Below are 12,923 nucleotides of genomic sequence, written 5' to 3' on the forward strand. Positions count from 1 at the left end.
GAAGAGAGAAAGAGAATTATTGGTGAAAAAAGATAGATTTTTAGAAGGTTTTAGGCATTTCAAGTAAGAGAAGCTCTAAATAATGTCATGTGCATATGTCTTGTCAATAATATAAATGGTGCTTACGATAGACAATTTGTTGACAATCAAACTAAGTCAAGTTCAAATGGAATTGAGAATCCAAACCCAACAGAACTAAAACACTCTCTAATCCTGAAAATAAATATGACTAGTTGGGGAAATATTCAGTGTGTCCTTAAAATTAAATCAAACAAATTAACCCTGATCGAGAAATAAATTGGTATCACTTACAAGATCTAGACACCTCCCCAGCAGCAACCACTGCCAATTAACACTGTCTCATTTCATCTTAATTCATTAAAATTCTCACTGACAGAGATGTTTTAGTTTCTAAATAGTTCGCCTTTGATGAATGCGATGAGAAGCAAATTAGAGTTAATAGCTAAAGCTTGTTACATGCAAAATATAATAAATGTAAATGATGATCATTTCCTAATTTCATTCAAGGGTTTCTAAAGTTAGGATGACTAACGGGATTTACCTTTGATATACTATTATTATACCTGATGAAAAATCATATGATATATAAAACATTCAGCAAATTATACTAAATTCCATGCTAATTTTGGATAACAGGGACAATAAATGGGATTTTGAAAAAAAAAAAAAGAATAATGATGAACTCAGTGAAGTATCAATCACGGATATTTGCACATCATTTCCTCTAAGCACAGCCCCGAGTTTGGCTCTGTGGGAACTAGTAAAGTAATTGGAGGATGTACACGGCTCTGACTGCTTTCCCTTCTATCATCTGTTTCAATTGAACACCTGCTCTGCTCCTATTCCCACAACTGCTTCTTACATACCTAAATGCTCTTCCTTAGGAATCGTCTTTCTGTGGGCCTTTCCCTCTCACAGTCAATCCGTGAACTTTACAAATGCAGGACCTGTCCAGTACTGTTTTCTGTACCCCCCAAAATGCCACACATTATCTAGAACACCACTAGTACCCAGTAAGTATTGCTTCATCAAATATCTCACAAAATAGTGGTGCAATCTGAAGAAAATTATTTCAGACGTGTAATATGCCTTCTGATAAACATATCAAAAGCTGTTCTAAAGTTCTGGGTTTTCACGGTGCTTAAAACAATATGATCATAAATTACCCTCTCAATATTAAACAAGGACAAAATATTAGAAAACTTCTAGTTTTCCTTTTCCTTTAACGTCTTTCTTATAAACAGGATCTCCTCCTGGAAGCAGATTCGTTCACCCTCTCATTCTCAGATTATGGCAAAGTTTGGTCTAAATTTCTTTAGGCAGGTGACCACTTTATAAAATATTTCTGGTCCTTTTTTGGTTTCTGGTCAACTGTTACATCTTGAGAGTAGAGATAATTCATGACTGTGTTCAGAAATAATCCAAATCATTTAAACCACAGTGGAGTGCTCAATCATGTGTGACTCTTTGCTAGTTCAAGGACTGCAGGGCACCAGGCTTCCGTGTCCATGGGATTCTCTAGACAAGAATACCGGAGTGGGTTGCCGTTTCCTACTCCAAGGGATCTTCCCAACCCAGGGTGGCAGGAGGAGTTTTTACCAGCTGAGCCACCTGGGAATCCCATTTTAAGCAAATATAACATCAAATAATAGGATTAAATCAGAATCTGATCATTCTAAGAAACAGCTGTGTACTATAAAATATAATAGACTCAAATTTTTGACACTAAAACTTCCATGAGCGGAAGAAGGAAGGAAGGAAAGTACTAAAGGAAGAATATGTCATTTATTCATTTTCTCACCTGATGAAATATTTAGCTCTTTTTTCCCTCAAAAATTCATCTAATCTTTATTTATATGGGATGAACATGAAACATATTTTCATTAAATTTTGAAAGTGGCACAGAAATCACTGTGTTATTTATTTTCTTACCTGCTCAGTACAAGGTAGGGGCAATAACTGGCTACTTTGGAACATGCCTAATGTGTCTTTGCCTACATCATATCTATGGCAATTTGTTTCAAGTGAGGTATGTCAGTGGCCAATAAAAAGTTAAATCATCAGGTCTTAAAGAATACATTGCCTTATTTTGTAAAGTTAGACATAAAAAAAGTATTCTTATTATATATATGTATATATATCTATGTGTGTGTGTGTGTATATATATATATATATACACACTGAGGTGATACTGAGTATTAATATCTGAAAAAGACCACATAAGGGGAATAAAATTTGATTTTGGACTTGAGGGGAAGTCAGTTAGGATTAATAAAAACAGGATGAAGACGGCATTGTATTAACATTGCCAAGCAGGGATCCAGAATGAGTCACGACTTTGAAGAGGAGTGTTCATGGTGTGATGGTGTGTTCAAGCACACAAACAGCAGTTTGTCTGGAGCAGAGAGTGGGAAGGAGGGTGCTATAAACCAAGTATGGGATGTAGGTAGGGGCCAGATTATCATGAATGCCCAGTGTCAGCTAAGGGAGACAGGCTTTCTCTTTGGCACTGAAGACGTGGAACTGGCTGGGAAGGTAGCTTCTGTACCCTGGTTTCCTAGAAAGACCTAGAAAAGCCATATGTGGAATGGACTTAAAGAAATGAATGCAGGAAGGCTGTATAGGGACCCACCCAGGATTTGAAGCTAAGGGATACAACATACATTTTAATTCTCATGTAAGAGAATTACCTTACCTGAGCATTTCTCGTTTCAGTATTGACCTATATTACAAGTATAATCAAACTCAGCTCTTGAGGCTTTGAAATGTTAAGAAGAAGGAAGTCTTCACAGCTGATGATATGCAACCAATCAAGAGTTATTATACATCCTTTTAGGATATGTATGCACCATTTTTCTTTGCTTCCTCATTTCTTCTATGTTTTTAAACAATAAGTAGTGCTTTACACTGGAGAAGGCAATGGCAACCCACTCCAGTCCTCTTGCCTGGAAAATCCCATGGGCGGAGGAGCCTGGTAGGCTGCAGTCCATGGGGTCAGGAAGAGTCAAACACGACTGAGCGACTTCTCTTTGACTTTTCACTTTCATGCATTGGAGAAGGAAATGGCAACCCACTCCAGTGTTCTCGTCTGGAGAATCCCAGGGACGGGGGAGCCTGGTGGGCTGCTGTCTATGGGGTCGCACAGAGTCGGACATGACTGAAGCGACTTAGCAGCAGCAGCAACAGTACTTTACACAGGAGAATGTGAATTTAATTGAAATTAATCAACCTTTGAATTTCTATGTACTTGTTCATCAGACTGGGTCTACTGTCACCAACAATTAAGTTGAAATTAACAACATTTGTTTCTAAAAATACAGTTATACCTTTACCCAGGGGTTAACTCGAGGTGGAATGAACTGAAATTGCATTTGTGGAAGAGAAAATGCTTTCTAGCCATTATTCAGTTTTTGATTTAAAAAAAATGACCTTTTACTGTTTATGCATTTTTTAGATAAAAATGACTACTTTAACCTAAATTCATAAAATTAAAAACACTATATTGAGTTTAATACTTTAATAAAGTAGCAAAATAAGTAAAACATTTCTATGTACACACCTAGTAACATGTAAGCTCAGATAACAGATGCAAATTACACAGGAGCTTTTATATATCAATATAATGTAAGAGTTCTTACAGCAGTGAAGGCTATTTGCACAGTGATTAACACTGAAAGCAATCTAAATGGAAACAGACCTCAATTTGGATAAATCATGTTTAATTAAAGACTGGATATAAATGTTCACAGAATATAATGTAATGAAATGAAAGTTAAACTCCTTTGTAATAAATCACATACATCTCTCTTTGTCATAGATCATGCCATTACCATTTCCAGAAAAAAGTCCTCATATCTTGGGCTCCAAAATCACCGTGGACTGTGACTGCAAGCATGACATTAAAAGATGCTTGCTGCTTGGGAGGAAAGCTATGACAAACTTAGACAGTGTATTTAAAAGCAGAGACATCATTTTGCTGACAAAGGTCCATATAGTCAAAGCTATGGTTTTTCTAGTTGTCAGGTCTGGATGTGAGAGTTGGACCATAAAGAAGGCTGAGCATCAGGAATTGATGCTTCTGAATTGTGGTGTTAGAGAAGACTCTTGAGAGTCCCTTGGACAGCAAGGAGATCAAACCAGTCAATCCTAAAGGAAATCAACTCTAAATACTCATTGGGAGGATTGATGTTGAAGTTGAACCTCCAATACTTCCGCCACCTGAAGGAAGAGCTGACTCATTGGAAAAGGCTCTGATGCTGGGAAAGACTGAAGGCAAAAGGAGAAGGGGGCAGAGGCAGAAGATGAGATGGATATGGCATCACAGACTCAATGGACATGAATTTGAGCAAACCCCAGGAGACAATGAAGGATAGGAAAGCCTGGCCTGCTGCAGTCCATGGGGTCGCAAAGAGTCAGATATGAAGTAGCAACTGAACATCAATGAATTTCAAATACACTGAGATATTCTAAAGTATTTTATAACTAAGAAAATTTTGATACAGCAATTCTATATAAAAATAGGAATTTCTATATTTGGTTATTTTAATAGTTCATTTATAATTATAACTTTTGAGTTTTTTAGTTCTATGACTGCTCCCCTGAGAACTGTTCTTAAAAGTAGCATCATTCAAAGCTAGATTTTATAACAACTCATCTAGCTGAATCCTGATTCCTCACTGAAAACATTAAACTTTGCTGCCTACTCTCTAGCTGACTGAAGGAAAGTAGAAAGAGTTGAGCACAAATTCCCAGATATAAACTCATGGTGCATGTGTGTGAAGAAATTAAAAAGCAAAGCAAAGGAAGGGGAGAAATAGATGAGAGAGTAGATAGTTGATCACAATAGCATGCATACCTTTTAAACAAAAAGTACTCTTCAAGGGTTTCCAGGCCCCTTTTCTGTTGTAAATACAGAAACTCATTAGTATTATATGCAAAACTTAGTTTCTCTGTCTTTACTATTATTTTGCCCTTAACCCACCTTACACAGATTTGGAAAGGAATGCTGCAGTCTTTCCTGTTAGGCTTGGCTTTTTGCTAACAGAAATACTGTAAACCCATGCATTCTCTGGCGGTGTCACTGTAAAGAAGTCTAGTAATTGCAAAACACATATATTCATTGTGGTCATTCTGAGTACTCATGAACTTGCACACATCTGCATCATGAGAAGTGCTCAGTTACTTCAAGTCTTTTTTTTTCTTGATCTCTGTTAGACCCATCACGGTGCAAAATATAGCCCCAAGCCCATGAAACTGACTTCAAAGTAGTAGGTTAGCACAGAGTTTTTAAAATCAAAATTATATTGGATTGGTCACAAAGTTCATTTGGGCTTTTCCCTAACTTACAGAAAAACCCAAATTAACTTTTTGGCCAACCCAATATTTGCTAGTTCCTTTATCTGTGTCTTCAAAAAACAGTGACTTCTCTGGGCATGAGTCTTGCGACAGAAATGTTGCTGCTTCTTCTCAGATAATTGTATTTAAATAATCTGTAATCCCATTCTTCGTTATAGACTCCACCAACTGGCCAGAGATGAAGTGGAGATTTCTGAAGTCTAATTTTCTAGGACGTCCAGTGGAAACTTTCAAAATGAATTGACTAAATAATTAATTAATTAGTTTTCAAACTGACTCCCATTTGCAACATGCAGAATAGAAATGACTGTACATTGCACACGTGGGCCATGGGAGTGCCAGCTTACCCTTACTTCTCTCCAGAGCTCCCGAGGTGGGCACCATCTAGCCCAGTCGTTCAACTACATTTACTTCGCCAACTTGGCCTGGAATATTTTCAATACTGACTATCATTTAGACTAGGACATCCACTCCTTTTTAGGACAGAAATCCATGTAACCTCCTCTTGAGTGGAGGAAAAAGACAACTTAATTCACTCCGGAAATGACCTCCTTTTGATCCCCAAGTATATTCAGGTCCCATGAGCATTAAGAGCGAGCAACTGATTGTCAGGCTGAGCACCCTAATTTTGATATATTAAAAGGATACCATAATTAAGCCCTTTTTTTCTTCTCAAAGACATAATTCCTTGGCTCCCTTATTCCCTTCCCTCAGGTTGTCTTTTTTCCTGCAATATTGTTATTGACTGTTAATTAGCCAGCAAGAGCTTATTTTCAAGAGTCTGCTCTTTTTGATGCTTAACAACCTATCTTCCCTGGGCTCCCCATTAGCAATTAAATAGTCTCCAGACCTCCTGTGAGTGACTGTCTTTTAAAATTTGACCTTTTATATTTTTTCTTATCTAAAGACTATGGTTATTCAATTTCTCTTTTAAGGCTGAATAAATTATGATGAATTTCTAGGAATTCTGTCCTCCCACTCAGATACTGAATTAAATTAAGTCATAATCAGAATAATCTATAGGATTCCCCAATCATTTCTAGGACAAGACAGTATATTTTTAATTATGTGTGCTTGAATGCTGTTTTGATCCGGCCTTTTGCTATATTGCTAGCAATTCCTTTTAAAATAGCAAATTAAAATGAGCCTTCTTCAATCAGAACATATCACACACAAACCTTTTATAATAATTTACTGATAACTTTCATTACCAAGAACAACAGTGTAAAAAAATATCCAAGAGGTATTTACCCATCACCACTTACTAACAAAGATAGTATTCTATGCTCATCTGTATGGCATCCTGAAACTTATTTGGGGACCTCAATTTTGATGCAAAAACCTCTGCTACTGGTAACCAGGTAGAGCCCAATTCTCTAGAATGTTTCCATATAAAATTATTTCAGTAAGGCTTTATTTGTCTTAATCAGATATTTGGCCAGCAAGATAAGACAGCCATTCCAAGATACTTATAAAGCCAAAACCAGGGAATATGGAAGAAGGCTTGAGGGAGGGGTAATCAAGAGGATGATACAACTCAAATATTAGAGGCCTTGAAGAAATTCATTTAAAAAGCTATATGAAAAACACAGTAGATGCCAAAATGAACCAATGTCTCTGGTAAAATTTTTTACCAAAGAGCAAACCATTGCAACGAACATTACCTTGGGGACACGTGGCATAGTAAGCTGACCTGCAATAAATATTTGCTGATTGGTAAGAAAGAACTGAGAATATTAGAGACCTGGGGAATCTCCATGTGTACTAGGACAGTGAGTTCCTTGGTTGGGGCAGATGTACCAGCTTATTTCTAAAGGAGTTCTATTAAGGAAAATGGATTTAGAGCAATGCTTCCTTTAAAAGTTAGAACTTTAAAATACACCAGATACAAAGCTACCCCACTAGAGATTCTAATTTAAATGGACTTGAGTGGAATGAAGGCATATTTATGTTATACACTTTATTGTTATACAGTCAGCCTAAGATTCTAAGGGTAACCGGGGTTGACAGTACATAGAACCTCTGTGCATAAGCCCATCTATCCATCCACCCATCCTCAGTTCTCTGCTAAGTTCCAAGAATGCAAAGATTAATATATCATGGTCCCTTACTTTCCTCAAGGCTCTTATAGTACAGTGTGTGTGTGTGTGTGTGTGTGTGTGTGTGTGTGTGTGTGTTAGTCGCTCAGTCGTGTCCAACTCTTTGCAACCCCATGGATTTGTCCACGGGATTCTCCAAGTAAGAGTACTGGAGTGGGTTACCATGATTAGACAGACAAAGTGACAAGTGCTCTAAAAAATGGATGCTAAGTTTCTCAAAGAAATTTCAAATATCAATAACTAAATTACTCTAGCAGACTAGACAATGTTGAGTTAGAGAGGAGTCTGACTGTGGAAAACACTTCTGAGTTATGTCAAGTTACAACTAATTACTCTGCAAGTTATTTTTCTAAAATAATAAGCATCTTATTATTCTGCATATCTAATAGTGACTCCTCATTGTCCTATAGTTCTTTGCTCAAAGTATAAAACTTATATATGTTTCCCAATTTCCTATTTTTATTATGTGTAATATAATTTGTATATTTTTGCATATTCACAATGGTCTATCCAAAATTAATTACTCTATTCTGTCAGATGCATGTTAAATTAGTTTGCTAGCAGTTCTCTCAATTTTAGTGGTTAATACTAAGGTTCAACTGTTTTGGATTTTTTTTTCTATAGTGAGCTATCAAAAATCCATAACTGGCTAAATGAGTTGGGATTCACATGGGAAGCACAACTACAATTCACATGGCTGCTTTTCACCCACCCATTCACTCACTCACTCATTCATTCATTCATTAAAACTCTGGTGAGCACCTTCCATGAATCAGATTCTAAAATATATCATAGGATACATCAGGGAATAGGGATAGCTCTAAGAGGTCTCACCTCCTATGAGTCTATTCAGAGAGATAATTATAATAAAATGTGTGCTACATATCATTATGTACAAAATGTACTGTGATCACAGATGAGGCAACAGCTTTCTCTAGAGGAGATGTGGAAGAAGGCAATATTTGGTTCGTGTTTAAAGGATCAGCAGGAGATTTTTAGATGTGTTACAGTGGGAAGGAACATAAAAGGACACAATGTTTTCAGTGAGAACTGAGCACTTTCAAATGTCTGGATATGCACAGGGACTACATGTGTGGAACTGCTAGGGATGGTGGTGACTAGCTAGTCTGGGACTAGATTTTTACACCCTTACAAATCAAGTTAAGGAGTTTGAACTTTAGTCCTTGGATACTGGAAAGTTAATAGAGAATTTAAGAAGAGTGGAAAAGGGAGCAGGGATTCAATAAATCTGTGGTTTAAAAAGCTCATTCACTCTAGAATTTCATTACTGGTAACATTTGGAAAAATAATTAAAAAACTTGGAAGGGAAATTTAAATTGACTATATCACTCAGACCATACATATAACATGAGAACTACAGCATGCATTTTTAAACATTAAGTTTGATTTTAAATGCATGCTGCTGCTGTTGCTAAGTCGCTCCAGTCGTGTCCGACTCTGTGTGACCCCATAGATGGCAGCCCACCAGGCTCTGCCGTCCCTGGGATTCTCCAGGCAAGAACACTGGAGTGGGTTGCCATTTCCTTCTCCAATGCATGAAAGTGAAAAGTGAAAGTGAAGTCGCTCAGTCGTGTCCAACTCTTAGCGACCCCATGGACTGCAGCCTACCAGGCTCCTCCGTCCATGGGATTTTCCAGACAAGAGTACCGGAGTTGGGTGCCATTGCCTTCTCCTTTAAATGCATAGAGACTTCTTAATATTTAGGGTTGCCAGATCCAGCAAATAAAAATGCAAGATGTCCATGCAATATCTGACTCATAGCTTATCAAAAAAAATTTTTATCTGCAATTCAAATTCACCTTGCCATCCTATATTTTATTTGGATATCCTACTTGCATTGTCAACTAGAATACGATCTCTCCATATTTTCTTTCTTTCCTTTTAAATAAGCACTTTAATTTCAGCAATATGGCCATGCTTTCCAATTTGTATATTCAGCAGACCCTAAGGAAAAGTACCTGAAGTAGAAAATCATTATTGACAAATGAGTCCTCCTCAGGCTTTTGCTCAAACTAAAATTTATTGCTTGAATTCAGCAAAGCAGTTCAAAATCTTTAGAATTTACCTGTATGTAAGCTTCAGTGTATTATTTATATAGTTATACTTGTATATATACTTCAGCTATGTAAGAGCCAAAGAAACCCACTTCTAAATAGACAAGCAGTTGGGGATTTCAGAAATAAAATATTAAGATATTCATTAAGCCAAAATCACTTAAGAATTTGAGAAAAATTACTAGGATGAATAAAAGAATTGGGGGAAAATTTGAACTCTTATCAGAAAATTAATTCAAAACAGTTTGGAATATAGACTATGCATGAAACCGTAACCACTTATTTCACTACATATACAAGTTGTAAGTAGAGAGTTTAACACTGATATATCATTTTAAGACATATTTTTATCAAGAGAAGTTTTATTTTTTTTTTCAAGAGAAGTTTTAAAGGAGTAAACTGAAACCAGGTTGAATTATTTTTCTCTTCAATGACAGTAATAAGCAACAGCGACAGACAGTAACTTATACTAAAAATGATGAGCCACTAAAAGCATACAAGCAATGCCACATTTAAATAACAGGCACTGACTCGATGATGTGAGTCTGAGTGAACTCCGGGAGTTGGTGATGGAGAGGGAGGCCTGGCGTGCCTCGATTCATGGGGTCGCAGAGAGTCAGACATGACTGAGCGACTGATCTGATCTGATCTGATCTGATACACAGTTATATTTTGAATACATAGAAACTTTAGCTCTAGAATTAATTTCTTAAAAATAACTGCAATTTTTATAAAGTATGTACAAACAGTACTTTGGGATGACAACCTATTGACAAAAATTAGCAAATTCAACCACTTGTACTATGAGCCAAACATTGTTTTAAGCATTTTGTATTTATTATCACGCCTTCTGAGCTACTTACTATTATCATGAGTTTTCCAGATGAGTTATTTGAGACATTGAAAATATAAAACACTAGCCTAAAGTCGCACATATGGTAAAACTGAGATTAAAACCCAGATAATTTGTCTTCAGAATCTACTATTCACCAGTTAACTTCACCACCACTAGGAAATATGAAAGTCTTTCACCTTCACTTCATGGTTGCTTTCAAGGCGCCACTCTACCTGCTGAGGAGGGCAGAAAAGTCATACTACCTAGTCCTTGGTCTACAAATGTAGTGGGATTCCCAGTGGTTCAGTGGTAAAGAATCTACCTGCCAATGCAGGAGACATGGGAGATGCGGGTTCAATCTCTGGCTGGAGAAGATGCCCTAGAGGAGGATATGGCAACCCACTCCACTGTTCTCGCCTGAAGAATCCCATGCTGCTGCTGCTGCTAAGTCGCTTCAGTCGTGTCCGACTCTGTGCGACCCCATAGACGGCAGCCCACCAGGCCCCACCATCCCTGGGATTCTCTAGACAAGAACACTGGAGTGGGTTGCCATTTCCTCCTCCAATGCATGAAAGTGAAAAGTGAAAATGAAGTTGCCCAGTCATGTCTGATTCTTCGCAACCCCATGGACTGCAGCCTTCCAGGCTCTTCCATCCATGGGATTTTCCAGGCAAGAGTACTGGAGTGGGTTGCCATTGCCTTCTCTGGAAGAATCCCATAGACAACCACAAATCCCATAGAAATCCCATAGACTGAATAGGGACAGAGTAGTATTAGTATTGCCACTCTAGGCCAAAGACTCCAGTACTAAAATCTTAGTTTGGAATTCTTTTCCCTAATTCTTTTTTTCCTTTTAGTAATTTTTTCATACTCTTAGTTTAGGCTTAATAGGCATCTGTTTTAATTTTATTCCTGAAATTCACATCATTGTCTATTTAGAAATGGACATTTTTGGCTCTTACATTCTTTGATACTTGCCTTTTAACCTTACATTCTGATGAAAAGAATACATTTTTTTGTTTCTTTAGAGAGGACATGGATCTATTTTATACCTGTAGAGTTGGAATTTTTATTTTTCAAAGGAGATAATCCACAGTTTTAAAAATCTTTGTTTGCAAGATAACACACACACAGATAAATACACAGAGCAATAGAGTTAAATGAGTTATTGTTAAGACAATCTGTGCAACAGTCACCCAAGGTCAAATACAAGAATAATGCCAGCACTTCAGAGCCTTCCTTTGTCCTTCCATTCACAACTTCCTCTCCATCCTCACAAACATAACTGATTTCCTGCTTATTATGGCAATACCAGCCTCACTCTGTATGGTTTAGAGTTTTGTTGCCTAAATCAGATCAGATCAGATCAGTTGCTCAGTTGCGTCCGACTCTTTGCGACCCCATGAATCGCAGCACGCCAGGCCTCCCTGTCCATCACCAACTCCCGGGGTTCACTCAGACTCAACGTCCATCTAGTCAGTGATGCCATCCAGCCATCTCATCCTCTGTCGTCCCCTTCTCCTCCTGCCCCCAATCCCTTCCAGCATCAGAGTCTTTTCCAATGAGTCATCTCTTCGCAGGAGGTGGCCAAAGTACTGGAGTTTCAGCTTCAGCATCATTCCTTCCAAAGAAATCCCAGGGCTGATCTCCTTCAGAATGGACTGGTTGGATCTTCTTGCAGTCCAAGGGACTCTCAAGAGTCTTCTCCAACACCACAGTTCAAAAGCATCAATTCTTCGGCCCTCAGCCTTCTTCACAGTCCAACTCTCACATCCATACATGACCACAGGAAAAACCATAGCCTTGACTAGACAGATCTTTGTCGGCAAAGTAATGTCTCTGTTTTGAATATGCTATCTAGGTTGGTCATAACTTTCCTTCCAAGGAGTAAGCGTCTTTTAATTTCATGGCTGCAGTCACCGTCTGTAGTGGTTTTGGAGCCCAGAAAAATAAAGTCTGACACTGTTTCCACTGTTTCCCCATCTATTTCCCATGAAGTGATGGGACCGGATGCCATCATGTTTGTTTTCTGAATGTTGAGCTTTAAGCCAACTTTTTCACTCTCCACTTGCACTTTCATCAAGAGGCTTTTGAGTTCCTCTTCACTTTCTACCATAAGGGTGGTGTCATCTGCATATCTGAGGTTATTGATATTTCTCCTGGCAATCTTGATTCCAGCTTGTGTTTCTTCCAGTCCAGCGTTTCTCATGGTGTACTCTGCATATAAGTTAAATAAACAGGGTGATAATATACAGCTTTGACAAACTCCTTTTCCTATTTGGAACCAGTCTGTTGTTCCATGTCCAGTTCTAACTGTTGCTTCCTGACCTGCATACACATTTCTCAAGAGGCAGATCAGGTGGTCTGGTATTCCCATCTCTTTCAGAATTTTCATAGTTTATTGTGATCCACACAGTCCAAGGCTTTGGCATAGTCAATAAAGCAGAAATACATGCTTTTCTGGAACTCTCTTGCTTTTTCCATGATCCAGCGGATGTTGGCAATTTGATCTCTGGTTCCTCTGCCTTTTCTAAAACC

At 37.9% G+C, this 12,923-nt stretch overlaps 1 protein-coding gene across 2 annotated transcripts in view; it reads right to left on the reverse strand.

Moving 5' to 3' along the window:
- The window catches only part of EDIL3 (EGF-like repeats and discoidin I-like domains 3), a 486,664-nt gene that overhangs the window by 222,950 nt on the left and 250,791 nt on the right, over positions 1-12,923 (reverse strand). The gene's annotated exons all lie outside the window — the stretch shown is intronic.

Source organism: Bison bison, unplaced genomic scaffold (genome assembly GCF_000754665.1).
Source record: "Bison bison bison isolate TAMUID 2011002044 unplaced genomic scaffold, Bison_UMD1.0 scf7180017864490, whole genome shotgun sequence".
In the NCBI taxonomy this organism is placed as follows: Eukaryota; Metazoa; Chordata; class Mammalia; order Artiodactyla; family Bovidae; genus Bison; species Bison bison.